This window comes from Macaca thibetana, chromosome 13 (genome assembly GCF_024542745.1).
Source record: "Macaca thibetana thibetana isolate TM-01 chromosome 13, ASM2454274v1, whole genome shotgun sequence".
Taxonomy (NCBI): Eukaryota; Metazoa; Chordata; class Mammalia; order Primates; family Cercopithecidae; genus Macaca; species Macaca thibetana.
The window spans coordinates 55,072,643-55,093,178 of record NC_065590.1 but is presented as its reverse complement, the minus strand read 5'-3'; the positions used below and the strand labels follow the sequence as shown (position 1 = coordinate 55,093,178).

At 35.9% G+C, this 20,536-nt stretch overlaps 1 long non-coding RNA gene across 1 annotated transcript in view; it reads right to left on the bottom strand.

The window, feature by feature from the left end:
• Window positions 1-20,536, bottom strand: part of LOC126933719 (uncharacterized) — a 151,694-nt gene that overhangs the window by 76,275 nt on the left and 54,883 nt on the right. The gene's annotated exons all lie outside the window — the stretch shown is intronic.

The window sequence follows — 20,536 nt, the reverse complement described above, 5'->3', positions numbered from 1 at the left end:
ATGGAAACTGAACAACCTGCTCCTGAATGACTACTGGGTCCATAACGAAATGAAGGCAGAAATAAAGATGTTCTTTGAAACCAATGAGAACAAAGATACAACATACCAGAATCTCTGGACACATTTAAAGCAGTGTGTAGAGGGAAATTTATAGCACTAAATGCCCACAAGAGAAAGCTGGAAAGATCTAAAATTGACACTCTAACATCACAATTAAAGGAACTAGAGAAGCAAGAGCAAACACATTCAAAAGCTAGCAGAAGACAAGAAATAACTAAGATCAGAGCCGAACTGAAGGAGATAGAGATACAAAAAACCCTCCAAAAAATCAATGAGTCCAGCTGGTTTTTTGAAAAGATCAACAAAATCGATAGACCACTAGCAAGTCTAATAAAGAAGAAAAGAGAGAAGAATCAAATAGACCCAATAAAAAATGATAAAGGGGATATCACCACCAACCCCACAGAAATACAAACTGCCATCAGAGAATACTATAAACACCTCTGCACAAATAAACTAGAAAATCTAGAAGAAATGGATAATTTCCTGGACACTTACACTTGTCCAAGAGTAAACCAGGAAGAAGTTGAAACCCTGAATAGACCAATAGCAGGCTCTGAAATTGAGGCAATAATTAATAGCCTACCAACCAAAAAAAGTCCAGGACCAGACAGATTCACAGCTGAATTCTACCATAGGTATGAGGAGCAGCTGGTACCATTCCTTCTGAAACTATTCCAATCAATAGAAAAAGAGGGAATCCTCCCTAATTCATTTTATGAGGCCAACATCATCCTGATTCCAAAGCCTGGCAGAGACACAACAAAAAAAGAGTATTTTAGACCAATATCCCTGATGAACATCGATGCAAAAATCCTCAATACAATATTGGCAAACCGAATCCAGCAGCACATCAAAAAGCTTATCCACCATGATCAAGTGGGCTTCATCCCTGGGATGCAAGGCTGGTTCAACATACACAAATCAATAAACCTAATCCAGCATATAAACAGAACCAAAGACAAAAACTACATGATTATCTCAATAGATACAGAAAAGGCCTTTGACAAAATTCAACAGCCCTTCATGCTAAAAACGCTCAATAAATTCGGTATTCATGGAACGTATCTCAAAATAATAAGAGCTATTTATGACAAACCCACAGCCAATATCATACTGAATGGGCAAAAACTAGAAGCATTCCCTTTGAAAACCGGCACAAGACAGGGATGCCCTCTCTCACCACTCCTATTCAACATAATGTTGGAAGTTCTGGCTAGGGCAATCAGGCAAGAGAAAGAAATCAAGGGTATTCAGTTAGGAGAAGAAGAAGTCAAATTGTCCCTGTTTGCAGATGACATGATTGTATATTTAGAAAACCCCATCGTCTCAGCCCAAAATCTCCTTAAGCTGATAAGCAACTTCAGCAGAGTCTCAGGATACAAAATTAATGTGCAAAAATCACAAGCATTCTTATACACCAGTAACAGACAAACAGAGAGCCAAATCAGGAATGAACTTCCATTCACAATTGCTTCAAAGAGAATAAAATACCTAGGAATCCAACTTACAAGGGATGTAAAGCACCTCTTCAAGGAGAACTACAAACCACTGCTCAGTGAAATACAAGAGGACACAAACAAATGGAAGAACACACCATGCTCATGGATTGGAAGAATCAATATCCTGAAAATGGCCATACTGCCCTAGTTAATTTATAGATTCAATGTCATCCCCATTAAGCTACCAATGAATTTCTTCACAGAATTGGTAAAAACTGCTTTAAAGTTCATATGGAACCAAAAAAGAGCCCACATTGCCAAGACAATCCTAAGTCAAAAGAACAAAGCTGGAGGCATCACGCTACCTGACTTCAAATTATACTACAAGGCTACAGTAACCAAAACAGCATGGTACTGGTACCAAAACAGAGATGTAGACCAATGGAACAGAACAGAGTCCTCAGAAATAATACCACACATCTGCAGCCATCTGATCTTTGACAAACATGAGAAAAACAAGAAATGGGGAAAGGATTCCCTATTTAATAAATGGTGCTGGGAAAATTGGCTAGCCATAAGTAGAAAGCTGAAACTGGATCCTTTCCTTACTCCTTATAAAAAAATTAATTCAAGATGGATTACATACTTAAATGTTAGACCTAATACCATAAAAACCCTAGAAGAAAACCTAGGTAATACCATTCAGGACATAGGCATGGGCAAAGACTTCATGTCTAAAACACCAAAAGCAATGGCAACAAAAGCCATAATTGACAAATGGGATCTAATTAAACTAAAGAGCTTCTGCACAGAAAAAGAAACTACCATCAGAGTGAACAGGTAACCTACAGAATGGGAGAACATTTTTGCAATTTACTCATCTGACAAAGGGCTAATATCCAGAACCTACAAAGAACTCAAACAAATTTACAAGAAAAAAACAAACAACCCCATCAAAAAGTGGGCAAAGGATATGAACAGACATTTCTCAAAAGAAGACATGCATACAGCCAACAGACACATGAAAAAAATGCTCGTCATCACTAGCCATCAGAGAAATGCAAATCAAAACCACAATGAGATACCATCTCACACCAGTTAGAATGGCCATCATTAAAAAATCAGGAAACAACAGGTGCTGGAGAGGATGTGGAGAAATAGGAACACTTTTAAACTGTTGGTGAGATTGTAAATTAGTTCAACCATTGTGGAAAACAGTATGGCGATTCCTCAAGGATCTAGAACTAGAAATACCATATGACCCAGCCATCCCATTACTGGGTATATACCCAAAGGATTATAAGTCATGCCACTATAAAGACACATGCACACATATGTTTATTGTGGCACTATTCACAATAGCAAAGACTTGGAATCAACCCAAATATCCATCAGTGACAGACTGGATTAAGAAAATGTGGCACATATACACCACGGAATACTATGAGCCATAAAGAAGGATGAGTTTGTGTCCTTTGTAGGGACATGGATGCAGCTGGAAACCATCATTCCCAGCAAACTATCGCAAGAACAGAAAACCAAACACTGCATGTTCTCACTCATAAGTGGGAATTGAACAATGAGATCACTTGGACTCAGGAAGGGGAACATCACACACCAGGGCCTATTATGGGGAGTGGGGAGGGAGGGCATTGGGAGTTATATACCTGGTGTAAATGACGAGTTGATGGGTGCTGACGAGTTGATGGGTACAGCACACCCACATGGCACAGGTATACATTTGTTACAAACCTACACGTTGTGCTCATGTACCCTAGAACTTAAAGTATAATAATAATAATCATAATAAATGTGGTGAAATAAAATGTTTTCTGGGAATATATAAATTAGGTCATTTATATTACTTACTTGTTTGGAAAATAAAAGCCAACCCAAAAACAAAACAAAGCTATTTATTACATATAAGGGAGTCAAGTTGTCCTTACATTTCTCATAGCTATATTTAATAGTTAAAAAATGATGGGAAAGTTTATGAGATCCTCAGGTAAAACCAATCTATAAAACCTAGTAACTGCATAACCAATCACATTGGTAAAATTTAACAAATCAAACAAACTGAAAACATTATATTAAGTGAAATAATCCAGGCACAGAAATACAAATACTGTACAATGTAACTTATATGTGGAATCTAAAAAAAAGTGATGTCTTGGAAGTAGAGAGTAGAATAGTGGTTTTCAGAAATAGGGTGTTGGTGAGAAGGGGTTGGGGAGATGTAAGTCAAATGCAATAAAATTGTAGTTAGATAGAATGAGTAAGTTTAAGAGATCTGTGGTACAACATGGTGACTATAGTCAATAACAATATATTTTATTCTTGAAAATTTCAGAGTGGGTAGATATTTATTGTTCTCACCACAACAATGACCACTATGTAAGGTAATGCATATGTTACTTAGCTTGATTTAGCCATTTCACAATGTATATTCATTTCAAAGCATCATATTATGTATTATAAATATATAATTTTGTCAATTAAAAAAATTAAAATAAAAAATACGCAGGCTGTAGAGAAAATAAACCTTTGAAATTTTTAAAATAAACTATTGGATGTTGAAATTCTACAAACCAAAATATAGAGAAGTCATAACAAACACTGAATCTTTTTAGATATATAAATAAGGTTAATAATTGGAAGTTAGGGATACAGAAAAATGTAAAAGTGACACATATTAATAATAGAGCTATTGGGAATATAGAAAAAATGTAAATGTTACAAATCTTGGTAATGTAGCTGTCTGTTAACAACAATTGAGAGGAAGAAGGAGAAACATGGGAGAAACATAAGGATGCTGCTCTTCTCATTATATATAATTGAGTACTAAAGGTATTATTACAGATTATAAATCCAGAAAAAAGTTTACACATATAAAGATGTAGAAGTAACCAACAGTATGAAAGTAACATTGTTTTATTTTTGTAGCAATAAATACAACACTTTTATGATACCATATATATATGTAAGAACAAAAGCTTGAATAATGATGGTATATTAGGGCTCTCAAGAGGGGGAGAACCAATAGGATCTATGTATATAAGAAAGGGAGTTTATTAGTGAAAATTGACTCACACAATCACAAGGTTAAGTTCCAAGATACGCCATCTGCAAGTTGAGGTGGAAGGAAGCCAGTGGTGGATCAGCCCGAGTCTCAAAACCTCAAAAGTAGGGAAGCTGACAGTGCAGCCTTCAGTCTGTGTCCAAAGGCCTGAGAGCCCCTGTAAAACCACTGAAGTAAGTCCAAGAGTCCAAAAGCTGAAGAACTCACAGTCTGATGTACGAGGGTAGGAAGCATCCAGCACGGGGAAAAGATGAAGGCTGGAAGACTCAGCAAGTCAAGTCCTTCCACTTTCTTCTTCCTGCTTTATTCTAACCGCACTGACAGCAGATTAGATGGTGCCCACCCAGATGAAGGGTGGGTTGGCCTAGCCCAACCCACTGATTCAAATGTTAGTATCCTTTGGCGACACCCTTACAGACACACCCAGGAACAATACTTTGCATCCTTCAATTCAATCAGTTGACACTTGCTATTAACCATGACAAGTACACCTCTCGTCAATTTGAACCCATGCACATCTCTTAAAATCATACATAATCTTTAAATAAAGACAATAATATGGTTGTAATTACACCTAACATAATACAGCTATCCTTCATACAATTGGGCACTCCAAGGTGGCCATGTCCAGGTCAGCTCTGGTGAGTGAAAGTCCATGTTGCTGAGTCCATGTGTAACCATCATCCCTGCCATGATGACCACTTTTTTCGTGGGCCCATTGGGTAAACACAGGGATGAAAATCTCATCTTAAGTTGTAGTTCCAATAATCCCCACATATCGTGGATGGGACCCAGTGGGAGGTAATTGAATCATGGGGACAGCTACCTACATGATGTTCTCATGAGTTCTAGTGAGTCATTTCTCATGAGATCTGATGGTTTTACAGGGGGACTTTTCCCCCACTTCACTCTACACTTCTCCTTCCTGCCACCATGTGAATAAGGACATGTTTGCTTCCTCTACTGCCATGATTGGACATTTCCTGTGCCTCCCCATCCATGCTGAACAGTGAGTCAGTTAAACCTCTTTCCTTTATAAATTACCCAGTCTAGGGTATGTCTTTATTAGTAGTATGAGAACAGACTAATTCACTGAGCTTATGAAGTAACTATTCAACAAAAATGTTGGTTAGTAGAAATCATTTTTTTTTCTGCTGTAACAAAATGTCACAGATTGTGTAATTTAAAATAAACAGAAATTCATTGTCTCATGGTTTTGTAGGCTAAGAAGTCCACAAGGGGCTGGCATTTGTCAAAGGCCTGATTTCAGAAGGGCAGATAGAGGGTTAGATAGACAGTGAGAGGGCAAAAATCCACTTCTCTGATTAGCAATCTACTGCTGGGATAAAACCAATAATCCACTTATGAGGGTGGAGCCCTCATGACCTAAACACCTCTTAAACATCTCATCTCGTAATACTGTTAACAATTGCAATTACATATTTATATGAGTTAGGAGAGAACAAATATTTAAACTCTAGCAATCTATAATCATAAAATAGAGAATACATCTCCTATTTTAATTACTCATAAAATATTCACATAAATACATGGAAAGAAAAGATGCATTTACAAAATAAGAAATGTATAAACCATTTCTCTTGATGACAATGCAGTAAAATAAAAACATAATAACTACTAAAGGATGTCTTTTTATTAAATAATTTTAATAAAAACACAGAAAACCTGATTATTTAAAAGATCAATACCATAGAGAAATGTACATATACAATAAGTCTAAAAAAAAGGAAAACAAAATAATAGCTACATATGATAAATACACAATGTAGCTGAATATTATACACAGTTTTCAACAAGTAAACTTGGAGTTCTTAATGAAATTCATAATTATTCTTAGTAAATGGAAACATTAATTCCACTAAGAGTAGTGGAAATTAAATTTTCACCCTCCTATCTATGCACCTATCTCAAATAATTTTATAGGTTAAATCTACCAGGCTATAAATAAAAATAATTCTTACAACATGTATTTCAAAGCATAACAAAAATTAAAGAATTTGAGTTAATCCATACCAAAATTAGATAAAGAAAAAACTGTAATTATATGTGTGCACATTTTTATTTATATGCAAACACTGAATAAATTTAAAACCTTAGAATTTCAAAATCTCTTTTTACCTAGCAACTGGAAATCTATCAGCTATAAAATTCTATTTGTATTGTTGCAAAACATTTTCTGCTAACTTTTTTAACATTATTTTTAATTGACAAAAATTGTATGTATTTATTGCATGTAATGTGATGTTTTGATATATGTATACATTATGAAATGATTAAATCAAGCTAATTAACATTTTAGTCCTCTCACATACTTAGCATTGTTTTGTGTTGAGAACATTTCAAACTACTCCCTTAGCAATTATCAAGTACATAATAGACTGTTAACCATGGTTATCATGCTGTACAATAGCTCCCCAAAATATCTAAGTGGGATCATGCGATATTTGTCTTTTCTGTCCTGGCATAGGTCACTTACCATATTGTCCTCAAGGTTAACCAATGTTATTCAAAATGGCAGTTTTCCTTCTTCTTTAGGCTGAATAGCATTCCATTGTACATATATAACACATTTTCTTTATCCATTTATCTTTTGATGGACACTTAGGTTGATTCCGTATGTTGGCTATTATGACTAGTGTTGTAATGAACATGAGAGTGCAGAAACCTCTGACACACTGATTTTATTTTATTTGGATATATATCTGAAAGTGGAATTGCTGGATCATACGATAGTTCTATTTTTAATTTTCTGAGAAACCTCCCTACTGTTTTTTCCTAATGATTGTATTCATTTACATTACAATAGTATGCAAGAATTACCTTTCTTCCATATCCTTCCCAACATTTGTTGTCTTTTGTCTTTTTGATAATAGCCATTCTAACAGAAGTGGGAAGATATGTCATTGTGGTTTTAATTTGCATTTCTCTGATGAACTATGTTTAACATTTTAAAAATATAACTGTTGGCCATTTGTATTTCCTGTTTGGAAAAATGTCTATTCAGTTCTTTTGCCCATTTTAAAATCAGATTATTTGTTTTCTCACTATTGAGTTGTTCACTTCTTTGGTTTCTGAATTCTAAATCCATACCATACACACTCAAGCCTTGTATTAGTCTGTTCTCATACCGCTAATAAAGACGTACCTGAGACTGGGTAATTTATAAGAAAAGAGGTTTAATGGATTCACAGTTCCACATGGCTGGGGAGGCCTCCAAATCATGGCAGAGGAGCAAGAGATGTCTTACATGGCAGTAGGCAGGAGAGAGTCTGTGTAGAGGAATTCTTCTTTATAAAACCATCAGATATTGTGAGACTTATTCACTATCATGAAAACAATGTGGAAAATACCTACCCCCATGATTCACTTACCTCACACAAGTTCCCTCCAATGACATATGGGAATTATGGGAACTACAAGATGAGATTTGGGTGAGGACAGAGTAAAACTATATCAGGCCTTGATGACTACAGCAACTTCAATGATTAGTCTCCTTGCTTCTAGTCTTTCATATCTCCAGTCTCTCCTACAAATTCCTTTTTGAGCAACCTTCTCGAAATAGTTTTTTTTCACTCTTTTCTCACCTGTGCTCAAAAATTTTTCTTGTCTCTTCACCAACTGGCACTTAAAATGTCATTCAATTTGCTATGACTTATAATTATAGCTTTATTTCTAAGGTCCCATCCAGACAACTGTAAACAACAAGTGCTTTTTACTCTTCTCTGAAAAGTTCTTGAATAGTCTGAGCACTGTGGATTTGTTTAGCTTAGTGGCATCACCTGGAATGCTTTATTTTTTTCTCTCTTATTTTCAAACCCTTCTGACAGTTTAGATTTACCATAAATCCTATAATTTATGAAAAAAATCCCCCAGTCCCTTCAGTTGTTGTATTAACCCGTTCTCACACTGCTAATAAAGACATACACGAGGCTGGGTAATATATAAGGAAAAAAAGTTTAATGGACTCACAGTACCACATGGCTGGGGAGGCCTCACCATCATGGCAGATGGTGAAGGAGGAGTAAAGGCACATCTTACGTGGCAGCAGGCAAGAGAGCATATGCAGGGGAACTCCCCTTCATAAAACCATTGGATCTCATGAGACTTATTCACTATCACAAGAGTAGTTGGGAAAACCCACCCCTGTTATTCAATCACCTCTCACTGGCCCCTCCAGGAACACATGGGGATTGTAAGAGCTACAATTCAAGATAAGATTTAGATGGGGGCACAGCCAAACCATGTCATTTTGCCCCAGCACCTCCAAGATTTCATGGCCTCATATTTCACAACCAATCATGCCCTCCCAACAGAGTCTTAATGAATTTCAGCATTAACTCAAAAGTCCAAGTTTGAAATCTCATCTAAGACAAGGCAAGTACCTTTCACCTATGAGCCTGTAAAATCAAAAGCAAATTAGTTAATTCCTAGATATAGTGGAGTAAAGGCATTGAGTAAATATACCCATTCCGAATGGGAGAAATTGGCCAAATGAAGGGGCTGCAGGCCCTATGCAAGTTCAAAATCCAATAGGGCAGTCATTAACCTTAAAGCTCAAAAAAAATCTACTTTGACTTCATGTCTCACATCCAGATCATGCTGATGCAAGAGGTGGTTTCCCATGGTCTTGGACAGCTCTGCCCCTCTGGCTTTGCAGTGTACCTCCTAGCTGCTTTCACAGGTTGATGTTGAATGTCTGCAGCTTTTCCAGGTACACGGTTTAAGCTGTCAGCGGATCTACCATTCTGGGGTCTGGAGGACATTGGGCCTCTTCTCAAAGCTCCACTAGGCAGTGCCCAAGTGGGGCTCTGTGTGGGGACTCCCCCCCTACATTTCCCTCATGCACTACCCTAGCAGAGATTCTCCATGAGGGCTCCACCCCTGCAGCAGACTTCTATCTGGACATGCAGGTGTTTTCATACATCCTCTGAAATATAGGTGGAGGTTTGCAAACCTCAGTTTCTGTCTTTTGCATACCCACAGGACCAGCACCACATGGAATCTAACAAGGCTTGGGGATTGTACCCTCTGAAGCAACAGCTTGATCTGTACCTTGACACATTTTAGCCATGTCTGGAGCAGCTGAGGTGCAAGGCTCCAAGTGCTGAGGTTGTACACAGCAAGGGGGCCCTGGACCCAACCCAAGAAACCATTTTTCTTTCCTAGGCCTCTGGGCCTGTGATGAAAGGGGCTGCCATGAAGGTCTCTGACATGGCCTGGAGACATTTTCCCCATTGTTTGGCTCCTCATTACTTATGCAAATTTTTCCAGCTGGCTTGAATTTCTCCCCAGAAATGGGCTTTTCTTTCTATTGGATCATCAGACTGCAAATTGTCTGAACTTTTATGCTCTGTTTTTTCTTGAACACTTTGCTACTTAGAAATTTATTCTGCTAGATACCCTAAATCATCTCTCTAAAGTTCAAAGTTCCAGAGATCTCTAGGGCAGGAGCAAAATGCCACCAGTCTTATTGCTAAAGCATCACAAGAGTCACCTTTTCTCCAGTTGACAAGAATTTCCTCATCTCCATCTGGGAGCACCTCAGCCTTGAGTTTATTGTCCATATCACTATCATCATTTTAGTCAAAGCCATTTAACAACTCTACGAAGTTCCAAACTTTCCCATGTCTTCCTATCTTCTGAGCCCTCCAAGTCTCTAGGAAGTTACAAACTTTCCCACATTTTTCTATCTTCTTCTGAGCCCTCCAAACCATTCCAACCTCTGCCTGTTATCCAGTTCCAAAGTCACTTCCAAATTTTTGTCTGTCTTTACAGCAGTGCCCCACTCCCATTACCAATGTACTATATTAGTTTATTATCACACTGCGTATAAAGACTTACCTGGGGTTGAGTAATTTATAAAGAAAAAGAGGTTTGATGGACTCACACTTCCACATAGTTGGGGAGGCCTCACAATCGTGGTGAAAGCTAAGGAGGGGCAATGGCACATCTTACATGGCAGCAGGCAAGAGAGTGTGTGGAAGGGAACTGCCTTTTACGAAAACATCAGATATTGTGAGACTTACTCGCTATCATGAGAACATCATGGGAAAACCCACCTCTATGATTCTATTACCTCCCACTGGGACCCTCCTACCACATGTTGGGATTGTGGGAGCTACATTTCAAGATGAGAATTGGGTGGGGACACAGTGAAACCATCTCTGTTATACACTCTTTATTTATCTCTCTAATTTACATACAACCTACTTTCTTTCTGTATTATGGTGCTTTCTGTATTATGGTATGAAAGTAGGTTACATACAACTTACTTTATGTATTATGGTGCTTTTTTCATTCCTTTATGCAAAAGTCATTTTAATATGCAGCTTCTCCCTTATACCAGGAATTCCTGAAGAGTAGTGGTCATGCCTTAATTATCTCTGTAGATTCCAAAGCAACATGATTCCACAGAAAAAAATATTTTTAAAATGAAAGCATCTATGCTTACCACAAATCAGTCCGTAATATTTATTCTTAAGAAAAGCTGGAAGCTATAACATTAGTAGAACTAATGTATTTAAGAATTGGACTAGTAAGCGGAAGGTGGGATGTTGGATGTTTCAGGTTTGTCTCTTCACATCTATATGAATCTTGTTAATACTAAACATTTTCAAGGAGATTTAAGGAAAATAGGTCTCTAATTTTTCAATTAGACAATTTCCCTTGAAATTTATGTATCACTTTCTTTCATAGTCAAGGGTGGCATTTTATTCCATTCTATAATTTGATATTTTCTGCATAATATTGGACTCCTTTCATGTATGATATTTATTTCTTGAGCTTGCTAACTGTTTGTATTTTTATTGTGAACTATGTTGCTCATTTATTTAGCAAGTATTTGCAAAGCAAATACTAGATGGCAGGAAGTGTGCCTCTATTATTCAGAGAACTTCAAACAGAATATTTGGTGTGTGTGGTAAAATACGATTAATTTAGCTGCTTATACAACTTTAAATGTTAGTCAGATGCTGAAAAAGAAAAAGTCATTGTAATTTACACAAGTTATTTGTTTCTCTTCACATAAAAGCTGCTGCTATGCCTTCCTTGGCACATATTGTTTACCCTGTGTATCAGTCTGCAGCCACATTGAGCAAGAAGTCACATAGTGATCAAAAGAGGGAAAGCTTAATATGGGAAACTATTCATTATAACTGGATGGGAATAGCAATATATGAGCTAGGAAGAAATAAAGATGCCTCTAAATAATACAGGAATAGCAGAGATAATACAATGTCCTAGGACATGTGTGATATAGCTACTGCACTAGGCTGAGCATTCAAGGAAGACCCTCCACCCCAACCTCCCCCAAACAAGGATGTGATCCAGATCTTGTTGGAGACAGCAAGGCTATAGCCCACACAGTGGAAGGAAAGTTACTGTGATGCTGCTCTGGCAGAAGTCTCTGGAAGTATACTCTCTGAAACTTACAGAAAATCACCCCTCCTGGGTGCTAGAGAAAGTTGTTGACAGAAAAGTATCTCATCAGAGACACTCGGCTACAAAAGTATCTGAACAAGGATCCTGGGGAACTGGATGGCAGGTGGGTAGTGTTGGCTACCCTGCTGCAGTCAGGCACTGGAGAATTGGAAAGCACTTCTTAGGGCTTGAAGGCTGGAATTGTTGATCACCTCACAGGAGCCCAGTGCTAGGGAAAGTAGGAGCCTGCAAAAGTATTCTAGTATAAGAAGCAAGCCCTTTTCTTTTGCAATCTCTCTTCAGCACTCCATTAAGAAAAGCTTGACGTTGTGTCAGTTGGAAAAAATGAAAATATTTAAAAGGAACCAGCCAATTTTCAAAGAATAGGAAAAAAGGTGAATTTGGAGTTAAGAGGTAATATATTGGTATACAGTACGCCCTGTTATCCAAAGTTGCAACTTCACCTAAATCATTGTGATCTTTTTCAAGACAACAGAAAGGAAGAAAGCACAAAAATAACGTTAACCCTTTCTTTAATTGTAAATCCTGGAATTCACATATAACACTTCTGTTTTTGTCCCATTGGTCAAAACCAGTCACACGTCCACACTTAAAAGCAGGTTGGAACAGTTAGTTTAGTTTTAAGCAGTGCAACTAAAATTCATAACTTAAATATTAAGGAAGTAGTTAGTAATCCATATTAATGAAAACTATCAGCTTCTGCCACATTTGAATTTTCATTTTTCATCCGGATTTGGTTTGTGTTATATGAGATAAATACAGTTAATTACTCATCACATAATTATCAGTATATTTGTTGATCTATTGTAAGAGCCATCTCTTTTCTTCACCAATAGTGATCTATTATTCGCCCTATTTTTCCCAGCTTATAGTTTGTACCTTCACTCAGATATCACAGTTCATTGCCCTAACTCCCTGACACTTAGCAAAGCTGCTGATATCCACTTAGCGATGGTAGATGGCAAGTGATTCCTGTTTTCTCAACTGTTACTGCAAACAGGCACTTCTTAAAAATTCAGACATATCAGTGACTTAAATATAATGATGTTGACTGAAAAAAATCTTATGAAATTGGAATGTCACTGGAAGATTCAGCAATATATAACATAGTGAACATCTGACTTAAAAGTGGGAGACAATAGAATTGTTTACAAGTACAGAGGTATCACTGACATCAAAAGACCTCAAATCTATTCGGTATATTTCACATTGTTCTGAATTGACTTTGTAATAGTGTTCATATTCAATTCTAACCAAATATTGAGCCTTCACAATGGGCCCAAACAGTGTATTTGATGTAAGATACACATCAACAGGCAAAACAAACAAAAAGAACAAAAAATTTTCTTCTTTCACAGAGCTTATATTGCAGTGGGCGTAAGTGTAGAAAAATTAAACAAACATATTGGATGCTACTAAAAAGAACAATAATAGTGAACTTCAAGGTAGCACAAAGAGGAGAGGTTTTGTATTTACATTGGAAGACTAAGGTGATATATGTGCAGAAATATAGGAGATGACTGAGCAAGTCATGCACCTATCAGGAGGAAAAGGATTCCAGAAAAATCATGGAGCATTTACAAATGCTGTGAAGTGTATTTAAGGACCAAGAAGAAAGCCTATGTTGGTGGAGAAGTAACTTATGAGGAATATAGTAGAAGATGCAGTCAAGAAGATGGCAGAAACCAGATCATAGAGTCTTATCAGCCATGGTAAGAATGGACATTTCTGACACACATAAAAGACATACAGTAACAATAATTACTCTCAATTTCCAACTATGTTTTCTGATTATTTAAAACTTATCCTCTCTTAAATATCTGCCTTTCATGCTTATAAGCTCAGATAACCATTTTAGAAAACAGGGCTGGATTAACAAGGGGAATTGGATTGGCTACCAAGTCAGAAAAAGCTATCTATATTCTGGATCTCCAAGCTGCTTTCTGAAAATATCTTTCCAACAAGTGGTACTCTTAGATAGTACCTGACTGGTAAGCTATACTAAATTCAAATATTTGTGTGAAATAATTATTTTATTTGTTTAATCTGAAAATCTTATATTTAATGTCAAGTAATTATTAAAACACTCATGCACAGTGTAATTAAATTATTTCATGGACACTCCCTTCTCAGCTGGCTGTAGATCATATTTTTCATGCATCTTTAGATGAGATTTGAAATATAAATTTTGTTACATTTTAATCAGATAAGGTTAAAGTAAGAGATAACAAAGTGCTATACATTTAGCTATATACAGTTTACGAAATATAGAAATTTGATTAAAAACCACAGGACAGACGATCTGGAGATAATATTAAACCTAAAAAGAAACTTCATAATGTATGAAGATGCTGTAAGTCAGCACTTCTGAACTTTATGAAATTGACTTTCAATAAGAAAAAAGTAATCTGTGTAAAAATAAAATTTATAAATTTTTGATTGCAATTTGTATTATTGTAATTTTACTATATACACATTAAAATATATTTTGTCTGAAATAATACTTTTTTTCGAAAAGTGCTGATTTCTAATTCTCAAAATGTCATATTATCGAAATATAAAAGTCGAAAAACCTACAAAAGCAAATGTATAAGCCTAAAAACATATAAAAATGAAAAGCTAAGTTTCAGAGAAAAAATACTATCCAATCTACTTCTATTATCCCCAATATTGTTTTTGAAAAGAAATAACTGTTCTCACAAACCACCAAAATGTGGGACTAGAATGCAGTGCTTTGAATTATGCTACATGTTGATAATGCCTTGTAGTCTTGTTTATTGTTAGGTTTATAGATCTCCACACTCAAGCTTTTTCTGGGGAGTTTTCCAGTCTACCTGGCAGCTCCAAGCCACTCTCAGAGAGGGGATAATTTGATACTTCAATTCTGTCCTTTAGGGGGATATATTTCTACATTTTCGATGATCAACCATGCCCTTTTATCACTAAGGCATACTTACGAGGTGATAATATTTTTCTTAGTTTTGATTTATGCCTAAGTGTCAGGATATAACACCTTATTTTGTAGCTGAAGCTTTTGGGATCCTGGGGAAAAAAAAGGCTAGGTTCATGACAATCATCCCATTTTCCCCATTTACTCACCCAGTTTATAATAATCTTTTTATATCCAAGTTATATTTAAAATATCTTCTTTATCATTGTATCTCCAACGTCAAAATAGTTTCTCACTCATAGTGACAGTCTAGTAATGTATTTTCGCATTAATTTTTATCATATTGTGTTCAAATGAGATATTTTATTATTCTCATAACATTTATTCCCTTAATATAACATTATGGTTTTCCCAATTGCAGTAACTTTTCATTATGAACATTGACCATACCTTATTATGAGAGGAGAGGGGAAGTGGCTTTGTGGGATAAGGTGGGCAACAACACTAGTTGACATAATGAATCACCTGCAACTTTGATCCTGAGAGAGAGAGACAGAGAGAGAGAGAGAGAGAGAGAGAGAGAAAGTGAAAGAGAGTTATAGCAACTAATGCTATTCAGCATTTTTCCAAAAGCACTGAAAAAAATTAGGCTTCACCAGGTAGACTTTTGACTGTATATATATACATATATATGTATATATATATTTTTGACTATTTATATATGCATTGCTTCCCTTTTCTTTCTACCTCTTAGTATCTGGTTTCCTGAAGATATTTGCCCATAGGTATTTCTCTTCTCCCACTCTTTCCTTTGAATTTTGTATACTATGATTTTATCTGACAGTGATTCCTAAATGTCTATTTCCATGATTAATTTTCTTCTATCCTTCAGGTTCATTTTTCTAACATCTTCCAACTAGATATTTCCAAATGACTATTCTATAGATTTTAAGAAAAATCTATTAGAAGCTAACATTATTTCTGTGGTCCACAAAATTTACCTTTTATTGGTGTTTTATGACCAGAATGTGAAGTTACATTCTCTAACAGAGAGTATAACGGATTTAAAGGAGTGTCATTCTGTTTAAACTAATGATGTCCTCCCCAGCTCTGCTGTCCTCCACTCTACTATTTCCTGACCCTAATGGTACCCTCAGAGTTCCTGTAGTGCCTAGAATATAACCTAATGTGAACAGGTGTTGCTTGTTGAATCTTGGGTTATATATCTAAGACCTAGGCATGGAATCACTGAATGCAGGAGGATCTTCTCCACTCTGAACTAGAGCTTACACCCCTATAAGAAAAAGGAGTAAAAATAAACAGATAATTAAACTGATTTCATTTTTAAATAGGGAGTTTTACATAAAGATCATGAATACTTAAAGAGATCATTTAATCACAAATTTGAGCCACTGATAAGTATTTAAGGTACAAAGGGCTGATTTAACCAATCAAGAAACACTCTATAACTTACACCAAAAAAATCTCATTCTGTTAAGTATCTGTGTTGAAAAGTTGTGATTATTTATTTTACCTTATGTCAACATATGGAGCAGTTCTGAAGTGACTGAAAATTCATCGTCCAAGGTCAACATATACCCTATTAGCCATTCAATAGTTTTCTTTGCTAATGCCTGAGTAATCCTCAAGAATTGAAGGAAATACCAGACTATTTATCATTAGATGTTCTGAGATACTATCACTTGTTTTCACAGAAAATAAATGGTGAAACATCAAATACATCCACATAATTGTCACTGTCAGTATCATAAGTAGAAATGTATATTTTTAGTATACCATTGGTACATGTATCTATTTATATAGTAAGCAAATATAGAAGGAAACTCAGATAAGGAAAATTAGATGGATGCATGTGTCACCCATGGCATTTACTGTAATAACTTGGGTAAAAATCTCTCCTCGGAAGCTTTTATTGGCCAATAGAAGCATTTTAAATATCTGGAAATGCCTATAGAAATTTACCATGAATCAACGCGTAGTTAGGTTGCTCATATCTTGTTAAGCGAAGTGTCTGTCTGGAGCAAAGCTGTGGCTTCAGTGCATCCAGAAAGTGGGGTTGTGAAGTACATTTTTTCCCAAATATATATTTAAATGAGTTGCATACATGGGAACATTTTTAGTCCAAGTTAATTTTCTTGGACTACAAGAGGGAGATGCAGTGAATCTACAAGTGTCCCTTCCATTGCTTTTGTGTGTTTTTGCTTCTAACATCATACACCTGAGGAACATTACAAATACTCGAGCCATTTTGCCCATATCCTCAGAAGTTCACATCACACGTATACAACTCTTAGCCAATGACAGACAGCTGCAGGAATGTGAAAACTCCCCTTGTTTAGCCGTAGCAGGGAAAAACACTGAGGTATAATTTATAACCTAGAGCTCCCCTGTGGAACCATGATAAGGGTGAGACTGTGGCTAAAATTGAACCCTTGCTTGGTTTCTTCCTCTTCCTTCTTTTGTTTCCCTGACATTTTTGTAATTATCTGTTTAGAACACTTGGCTGATAAATCTTTTACATACTAATCTTCATTTTTCAAGAATATCTTCTGATATGTATGTGAGTATGCATTTATTTTAGAGCAGAGGCAACCATATGTGCAAGAAAAGGGAGAGAATCCTAGAGAACATGGGATGTTAACTCTCCCTACCTATGCTTTTGGAGTGATTTGGAACCCAAAAAGACGTCAGCTTCTGGAAAAAGGCACTAGTTTATGAGCTACTTTTTGATTCACAGTAATGTCCATGGTGTTTTCAGAATAAGATGACAAATTATAGGACAAGGTTAGGAAGAGGAGCATTTTCCACATTCTTGTGAAAAAATCAGTAATGCTTGGGCACCTCAAGTACTGTTGGCTTTAAAGCAACTAGGGAGAATAACCTCATTGGCATTGATGCAGAGAGTTTTGGCAGTACAGGCAATGATGAGGCACTAGGAAGAAGAGGAAACATGGAAAAACACGTGCAGACTTGTTTCTGAGCACATGAGACACCACCTCGGGGAAATTCTATAAAGAATAGTGGGAGCTTATGGGAGAACCAAGGAGAATTAATCTTATTGTCATTGAACTGTAATACATTCAGGTTACATTCAGGAACTGTATATTTCTAAGAGACCTTCTATTTCTTTTCTGACTCAGTAATGCCAAGTATGTTGAGTGAAAAGGTGATAGAATAGCTCACACTGCACCTGGTTTCTCAAAGCACTTAATTCTTGAATCTATTAGCAAATCTCCTGTGTATGTGGGTTTCACATCATTTTCCCCATTATTTAGGAGATGAAATGGGACTGAGACATGTTTAAATTCATATAGCTGTTACATAGCAGGAAATGTGTTTAAGCACATGTCATTTAATTTCAAATCTTGTTCTATAGTTTCATAACACTGTACTATGAACACTTTTAGCTCTTCAAAGAAAAGTGAACAATGCGTCATATCTCTTATGTACCCTCACATAGAACTACTTTTAATTGTATACCTTTTCATCATACCATAAATATCAATTTTCAAATGTTATTGCATATGTAGAATTTCCAAAACAAGTTACAGCTGTAATCCTAGAACTTTGGGAGGCCAAGGCGGACAGATCACCTGAGGTCAGGAGTTCGAGACCAGCCTAACCAACATGGAGAAACCCCGTCTCTACTAAAAATACAAAAAATTAACCAGGTGTGGTGGCGCATGCCTGTAATCCCAGCTATTCAGGAGGCTGAGAGAGGAGAACCGCTTGAACCTGGGAGGCAGAGGTTGCGGTGAGCTCAAATTGTGCCATTGCACTGCAGCCTGGGCAATGAGAATGAAACTCAGTTTCAAAAAAAAAAAAAAAAAGTTACAGTTGCTAGTGTGGCAGAAAATAAGCCAATAGAAACTCAGAAATACACATAATTTAATTAAATCAACCTATCCAGATAAATGTCCTTTTGAAACTAATAAGAATACAGTATATCTAGGGATTTTCCACTTGGCTTGGATGATTTGGAGATTTAGATTTCTTCCCATATGATTTGATTTAAATGTATTGTGTGTGAGTTATTTGGTTGGATAATAGGCACATTAAAAATTCTAGTTGTCTTCAAACTGACTTATTTTCTTCTGCTGTATTTTCAGTAGCCATCAAATTTTTGATACAATAATTTCAAAGATCTTGGAATTCTGTGTGTATGTGGACATGTACACATTCTTCTGTGATAAATGATATATTCAAGGTTCAGAGGGAGAAAGTATTGTTAACAAAAAATTATCATAAATAACATTCATAAGAAAGTATTATCTTGATATGGATTCTCCTTGAAATAGCAATACCAAAGTGCTTTGCTTCTAACCTTGTTTAGTTGCTCATAGTATGGTTTCTTACATCTGTAAAATGGGCATGAGAACAAATTGCTATGAAGAAGTCTGATTTGAGGATCTAATTATATCTTATCTGTAAATCCACCTTTTAATAGCAATTTATGGTTCCATAGCTTAAAAATGAAATTTTCAGATGCATACCTAAGACAAAGGGGTAAAATTATGAGCATCTATATTAAAGCACTACAGAACAAAAACTCAAGAAATGATTTTGCACCTACAAGGCCACTAACTTATTGTATTATTTTGAACAATTCACTCAATATTTATAAACATCAGTTTGTTTATAAGTAATACGAATTGCAAACATGTGGTACCTAAATCTTAACATCATAAATTTCACAAGAGCCTGATGAGGCAGGCTCTATTAATAACATAGTTTTATGGATAAAAAAAAAAAAAAAAAAACTTAGGCACAGAAAAGTAAAAGAACTTACCAGTGTTATTCAGATGTTTAGTGGTGGAGCTACATATTGAACCAAATCAATGTGCTTAGTCATTATGCTATGCCACCTCTTTACTTCAAGATGTGAGAATTGGATTAGATGACTTACTAAATCCTTTCAAAATATAAAACGCTATCATTTGGTAAAGCATATAATCCTCTCCTAATTTAAGACACTTCATACAGCTTCTGAAATATGTATGTGTTCAGTCTTTAGTTGAAGTGTGCATTCTTTGTCCACTAAAAAAAAGTGACAAATATGTAAGAAATACCTTCTAATCAAGCAGCTTTTCCTTCTTGTGATAATGTCCAGCATTCAATGATATCAGATCAGTCTTCTAAACTTAGATAAGCTCTTTGCTTTGTGTTTTACAATTTGTGTTACACGATACAATTTATTTATAGTTAAGAACTGAGATAGTTTGAGCTCATGTTTCTCAAATGTATCCCAACCCTAATGCAATCACTATTTTATTAAGCAGAAACTGGCTATCAGTCTTTCATTTATTCATCCATGCAAATGTCTGTCCAGCAAATTTACAATGACTAATCTTATTTAAGTGCTAGGTATCAAAAGATGAATAAATCATGATGTACTTTCTCTGAAAAGTTCATGTTTTAGCTTGATACAAAGGGATAAGTTAACTTGAGTAAATTCCGGATGAAAACATGTACAAAGCATAATAAAAGTAGAGTGAAGGGGTAGATTTTGTACCAGGGGTGAAGTGGTGGAGAGTAGTTGTAGAAAACACACTTGAAAAGGACCATGACAGATAAGCACCAGTG